Genomic DNA, 7,505 nt, shown 5'->3' on the forward strand with positions numbered 1-7,505 from the left:
TTTTGGATGATTTCTTTAAGTGTCATTGCTGCATGATATAACACCCGAGAATCATCCGTGTTGATGGTGGCGTTTTCAATATCTTCTTGACTTGTCATTTCTCCTTCACTTTCTTCAGATTAGGAGGAAGCAGAGGAGACGGCAACTTCATGCACAATCTCGTCAGCTGACAGATTGTCCACATATACAAGATAGGTTGTGGATGCCTTCAGGAATTTCAAGAAGGGATGAGACTTGTGAAGTCTTGCCTTTAGTGAGTGTGCCTTATAAGCTGCAATGTTCACTCCCTCTGTTTCTTGCACAGTTTTTTTGAAAAGCAAATTCAGCTTTGACAGTCGAAGCACTTCACGTTGTTTTAACAGCCTCTCCTCAATGACTGTTTTGCAGAAGTGCTTGTATCCATTTTCATATATGTTTGTTTCTGTTCTCTCAATTTTGTGTGTGGTCAGGTATCGGGTATAATCTCGATAGCAGGTGAAGTGATACCGTGCTTCACTAGCCACCAAGTCCCTGTCTTGGATATGGAGAAGGAGAGACTCATCCCTTCTCCCTTCAGCGGCGAGTAGCAATTTCCCGGCATGGAGTGTTTCACACTGTGTTAGCTTTTCTTTTACCCTTTTCCTGCTGTGTGTCTGAACCTTGTACTTCTCATGTTTGCAAATAATGCATTGTACTGGAAGCAGGTGTGGGGCCCGCTTGGACGTGTAGAGATCACGGGCGTAAGATCTCAGAGCCAGTGTTTTAACTGGAGTTGCCTCACCATCCTCTGCCTCTACCACTAAAAGTGCAAAACAATAGATTTAGGTTCTGCACCCTTCCTCACATCACTGATTAAAGAAAAATGGTTTGTAACTTTCAGCAGGGGAAAACTTATGCTCCATATATTGGTTCCACCTATTCCCTTAACATGGGTAATAAACCAGTTTCACAGCATTCAGGTGTCTGGCCTTGTTAATGATGCCATAATTGGAAGGGTAAATTTTTGCAGGGTGTTTTTATTATTAATTAATTAATTGTATTTATCTATATTAAGTTGGCTTGAAGTTTCTATATCTTTTCTAACTGGTTGGACTTAGTTTTCCTAAAAATGACGACTAAAACTCTGGAAAATCCCATTGACTTTCATTGCAGAATGTTCAAATTGAGCCAAGGCTACAGTGTCCCAGTAGTGCCCAACACAAACTCAAATCTAAACTCCCTGAAGTCTTAGACTCAATTAAACTTCCTTCCTTCATATCTATCTTTTTTCTATCTATTTCTTTCTAACCTTTTTTTTTTTTTTTTTGATCTATCTATCGAACTGTATTGCCTTAACTTTCGGGCTAGGCCTTTTCAAGCCAACTTAAAAGTTTGCCAACAAATTTCATCTAGGTTTTTGTACTAATCTTATATTGTTACTGCAACTACACTGCACATATCTGTATATGTTGTTCATACTGTATATCTATTCTGTTCTTATAATACATTTAATTTATATTACTGCAAACTATACTACTTTCTTAACTGTATACTACTGTCCATACTGCACTGTACAGTACAGGTCAAAAGTTTGGAAACATTACTATTTTAAATGTTTTTGAAAGAAGTCTCTTCTGCTCATCAAGCCTGCATTTATTTGATCAAAAAACAGTAATATTGTGAAATATTATTACAACTTAAAATAATGGTTTTCTATTTTTATAATATAAAAATAAAATATTTAAAATATCATTTATTTCTGTGATGCAAAGCTGAATTTTCAGCATCATTACTCCAGTCTTCAGTGTCACATGTGACATCCAGTCTATCACATGATCCTTTAGAAATCATTCTAATATTCTGATTTATTGTGAGTGTTGGAAACAGTTCTGCTGCCTAATATATTTGATGAATAAAAGGTTAAAAAGAACTGCATTTGTTCAAAATAAAATATTTTCTTATTATATAAATCTTCTTTCTTTTTTTATCAATTTAACACATCCTTGCTGAATAAAAATATTGATTTTATTTAAAAAAAGAAAGAAAAAAAAATACTGACCAGTAGTGTATATTGTAGTTACAAGATATTTCTATTTTAAAAACACCGCTTCTTTTTTTTTTTTTTACTTTTTATTCATCAAAGTATCCTAAAAAAGTATCACGTTATGAAAAAATATTAAGCAGCAGAACTGTTTCCAACTTTGATAATGAATCATATTAGAATGATTTCTAAATGATCATGTGATAATGATCCTAAAAATTCAGCTTTGCGTCACAGAAATAAATAATTTAAAGTATGAATTGAAAATCAATTATTTTAAATTGTAACAATATATAACAATATTAAATTTTTTCTGTATTTTTGATCAATTATAAAATTTTATTAAAAATAGTAATGTTTCCAAACTTTTGACCTGTACTGTATGTCTAATACTATGGAAGCCCGTTTCCGCCTATGAATAAAAAATAAAACAAGGTAATTGCGACTTTTTATCTCACAATTCTGACTTTATAACTCGCAATTCTGACTTTATAACTCGCAATTCTGAGATATAAACTCGCAATTCTGACTTTATAACTCGCAATTCTGACTTTATAACTCGCAATTCTGACTTTATAACTCGCAATTCTGACTTTATAACTCGCAATTCTGACTTTATAACTCGCAATTCTGAGATATAAACTCGCAATTCTGACTTTATAACTCGCAATTCTGACTTTATAACTCGCAATTCTGACTTTATAACTCGCAATTCTGAGATATAAACTCGCAATTCTGACTTTATAACTCGCAATTCTGACTTTATAACTCGCAATTCTGAGATATAAACTCGCAATTCTGACTTTATAACTCGCAATTCTGAGATATAAACTCGCAATTCTGACTTTATAACTCGCAATTCTGACTTTATAACTCGCAATTCTGACTTTATAACTCGCAATTCTGACTTTATAACTCGCAATTCTGACTTTATAACTCGCAATTCTGAGATATAAACTCACAATTCTGACTTTATAACTCGCAATTCTGACTTTATAACTCGCAATTCTGACTTTATAACTCGCAATTCTGAGATATAAACTCGCAATTCTGACTTTATAACTCGCAATTCTGACTTTATAACTCGCAATTCTGAGATATAAACTCGCAATTCTGACTTTATAACTCGCAATTCTGACTTTATAACTCGCAATTCTGACTTTATAACTCGCAATTCTGAGATATAAACTCGCAATTCTGACTTTATAACTCGCAATTCTGACTTTATAACTCGCAATTCTGAGATATAAACTCGCAATTCTGACTTTATAACTCGCAATTCTGAGATATAAACTCGCAATTCTGACTTTATAACTCGCAATTCTGACTTTATAACTCGCAATTCTGACTTTATAACTCGAAATTCTGAGATATAAACTCGCAATTCTGACTTTATAACTCGCAATTCTGAGATATAAACTCGCAATTCTGACTTTATAACTCGCAATTCTGACTTTATAACTCGCAATTCTGAGATATAAACTCGCAATTCTGAGATATAAACTCGCAATTCTGAGATATAAACTCGCAATTCTGACTTTATAACTCGCAATTCTGAGATATAAACTCGCAATTCTGACTTTATAACTCGCAATTCTGAGATATAAACTCGCAATTCTGACTTTATAACTCGCAATTCTGAGATATAAACTCGCAATTCTGACTTTATAACTCGCAATTCTGACTTTATAACTCGCAATTCTGACTTTATAACTCGAAATTCTGAGATATAAACTCGCAATTCTGACTTTATAACTCGCAATTCTGAGATATAAACTCGCAATTCTGACTTTATAACTCGCAATTCTGACTTTATAACTCGCAATTCTGAGATATAAACTCGCAATTCTGAGATATAAACTCGCAATTCTGAGATATAAACTCGCAATTCTGACTTTATAACTCGCAATTCTGAGATATAAACTCGCAATTCTGACTTTATAACTCGCAATTCTGACTTTATAACTCGCAATTCTGACTTTATAACTCGCAATTCTGAGATATAAACTCGCAATTCTGACTTTATAACTCGCAATTCTGAGATATAAACTCGCAATTCTGAGATATAAACTCGCAATTCTGACTTTAAAACTCGCAATTCTGACTTTAAAACTCGCAATTCTGACTTTATAACTCGCAATTCTGAGATATAAACTCGCAATTCTGACTTTAAAACTCGCAATTCTGAGATATAAACTCGCAATTCTGACTTTATAACTCGCAATTCTGACTTTATAACTCGCAATTCTGACTTTATAACTCGCAATTCTGAGATATAAACTCGCAATTCTGAGATATAAACTCGCAATTCTGACTTTAAAACTCGCAATTCTGACTTTATAACTCGCAATTCTGACTTTATAACTCGCAATTCTGAGATATAAACTCGCAATTCTGACTTTAAAACTCGCAATTCTGACTTTATAACTCGCAATTCTGACTTTATAACTCGCAATTCTGAGATATAAACTCGCAATTCTGACTTTATATCTCGCAATTCTGACTTTATAACTCGCAATTCTGAGATATAAACTCGCAATTCTGACTTTATAACTCGCAATTCTGACTTTATAACTCGCAATTCTGAGATATAAACTCGCAATTCTGACTTTATAACTCGCAATTCTGAGATATAAACTCGCAATTCTGACTTTATAACTCGCAATTCTGACTTTATAACTCGCAATTCTGAGATATAAACTCGCAATTCTGACTTTATAACTCGCAATTCTGACTTTATAACTCGCAATTCTGAGATATAAACTCGCAATTCTGACTTTATAACTCGCAATTCTGAGATATAAACTCGCAATTCTGAGATATAAACTCGCAATTCTGACTTTAAAACTCGCAATTCTGACTTTAAAACTCGCAATTCTGACTTTATAACTCGCAATTCTGAGATATAAACTCGCAATTCTGACTTTAAAACTCGCAATTCTGAGATATAAACTCGCAATTCTGAGATATAAACTCGCAATTCTGAGATATAAACTCGCAATTCTGACTTTATAACTCGCAATTCTGACTTTATAACTCGCAATTCTGAGATATAAACTCGCAATTCTGACTTTAAAACTCGCAATTCTGACTTTATAACTCGCAATTCTGACTTTATAACTCGCAATTCTGACTTTATAACTCGCAATTCTGACTTTTTTTTCTCAGAATTCTGACTTTTTTTCTCGCAATTCTGAATCTTATCTCCTGTATTTAATGTTGTAAGATATCGACCAAGCAAGACATCCCCAATGAAAATTATAAATAAATTAAGGATTCATTAATTTGAAATAAGTTTTTTTTATTATTATTATTATTTAGTCAATTATATATGAAGAGTTCAGATGCAAAAGCCTCTAAGTGCCATCTGAAATGTTCTTCTAAAATTAGCATTTTTCTCAGGTACAGGTTCTTTTCATTGTCATTAAAGTAAAATAACTGAATATAAACGAAAAATACAAATTTTAGAAGAAAATTTCAGATGGCATTTAAGCTTTTGCATATGAACTCTTCATATATAATTGACCAAATAATAATAATAAAATTAATGAATCCTTAATTTATTTATAATTTTCATTGGGGATGCCTTGCTTGGTCGATATCTTACAACATTAAATACAGGAGATAAGATAATTCTATAGCAAGAACAGAGATGAAAGCGGGCTTTATGGGGAGTGAAGGAAATCCACCTGCGTGCATTCATATATATCCACTCTCGTGTTACAATAATACGCGCTTTACTTGACAGCTGTTATTAAAATAACGTGATAGAAGCTGCCTCAAACTCAGAACTATAAAGAAATGAAGAATGTTGTGTCTGAAAGCCCGGCGGTAATGGTACTGTCCAACACGAGCGCAAAACACAGAAATAAAGAAGAATGAGTCATTTTTATGTTTGTTCAAAAATCATATTCGGAGCAACATTCATCCAGTTCAATATATAGTTCATCTATAGCAAACTGAACAAAGTACTGCAAAGCCTTACAGGGAGAGTGGTTTGCTATGGTGCGAGAAAGTCAGAGTTGTGAGATATAAACTCGCAATTGTGAGAAAAAAAGTCAGAATTGTGAGAAAAAAAGTCAGAATTGCGAGTTTATATCTCAGAATTGCGAGTTATAAAGTCAGAATTGCGAGTTTATATCTCAGAATTGCGAGTTATAAAGTCAGAATTGCGAGTTATAAAGTCAGAATTGCGAGTTTATATCTCAGAATTGCGAGTTATAAAGTCAGAATTGCGAGTTATAAAGTCAGAATTGCGAGTTTATATCTCAGAATTGCGAGATATAAAGTCAGAATTGCGAGTTATAAAGTCAGAATTGCGAGTTATAAAGTCAGAATTGCGAGTTATAAAGTCAGAATTGCGAGTTATAAAGTCAGAATTGCGAGATATAAAGTCAGAATTGCGAGTTATAAAGTCAGAATTGCGAGATATAAAGTCAGAATTGCGAGTTATAAAGTCAGAATTGCGAGATATAAAGTCAGAATTGCGAGTTATAAAGTCAGAATTGCGAGTTATAAAGTCAGAATTGCGAGTTATAAAGTCAGAATTGCGAGTTTATATCTCAGAATTGCGAGATATAAAGTCAGAATTGCGAGTTTATATCTCAGAATTGCGAGTTATAAAGTCAGAATTGCGAGTTTATATCTCAGAATTGCGAGTTATAAAGTCAGAATTGCGAGTTATAAAGTCAGAATTGCGAGTTATAAAGTCAGAATTGCGAGATATAAAGTCAGAATTGCGAGTTTATATCTCAGAATTGCGAGTTATAAAGTCAGAATTGCGAGATATAAAGTCAGAATTGCGAGATATAAAGTCAGAATTGCGAGTTTATATCTCAGAATTGCGAGTTATAAAGTCAGAATTGCGAGTTTATATCTCAGAATTGCGAGTTATAAAGTCAGAATTGCGAGTTATAAAGTCAGAATTGCGAGTTATAAAGTCAGAATTGCGAGTTTATATCTCAGAATTGCGAGTTATAAAGTCAGAATTGCGAGATATAAAGTCAGAATTGCGAGTTTATATCTCAGAATTGCGAGTTATAAAGTCAGAATTGCGAGTTATAAAGTCAGAATTGCGAGTTTATATCTCAGAATTGCGAGTTTATATCTCAGAATTGCGAGTTATAAAGTCAGAATTGCGAGTTATAAAGTCAGAATTGCGAGTTATAAAGTCAGAATTGCGAGATATAAAGTCAGAATTGCGAGTTATAAAGTCAGAATTGCGAGATATAAAGTCAGAATTGCGAGTTTATATCTCAGAATTGCGAGTTATAAAGTCAGAATTGCGAGTTTATATCTCAGAATTGCGAGTTATAAAGTCAGAATTGCGAGTTATAAAGTCAGAATTGCGAGTTATAAAGTCAGAATTGCGAGTTTATATCTCAGAATTGCGAGTTATAAAGTCAGAATTGCGAGTTTATATCTCAGAATTGCGAGTTATAAAGTCAGAATTGCGAGTTATAAAGTCAGAATTGCGAGTTATAAAGTCAGAATTGCGAGTTTATAT

Source organism: Barbus barbus, assembly GCF_936440315.1.
Source record: "Barbus barbus genome assembly, chromosome: 11".
Classification (NCBI taxonomy): domain Eukaryota; kingdom Metazoa; phylum Chordata; class Actinopteri; order Cypriniformes; family Cyprinidae; genus Barbus; species Barbus barbus.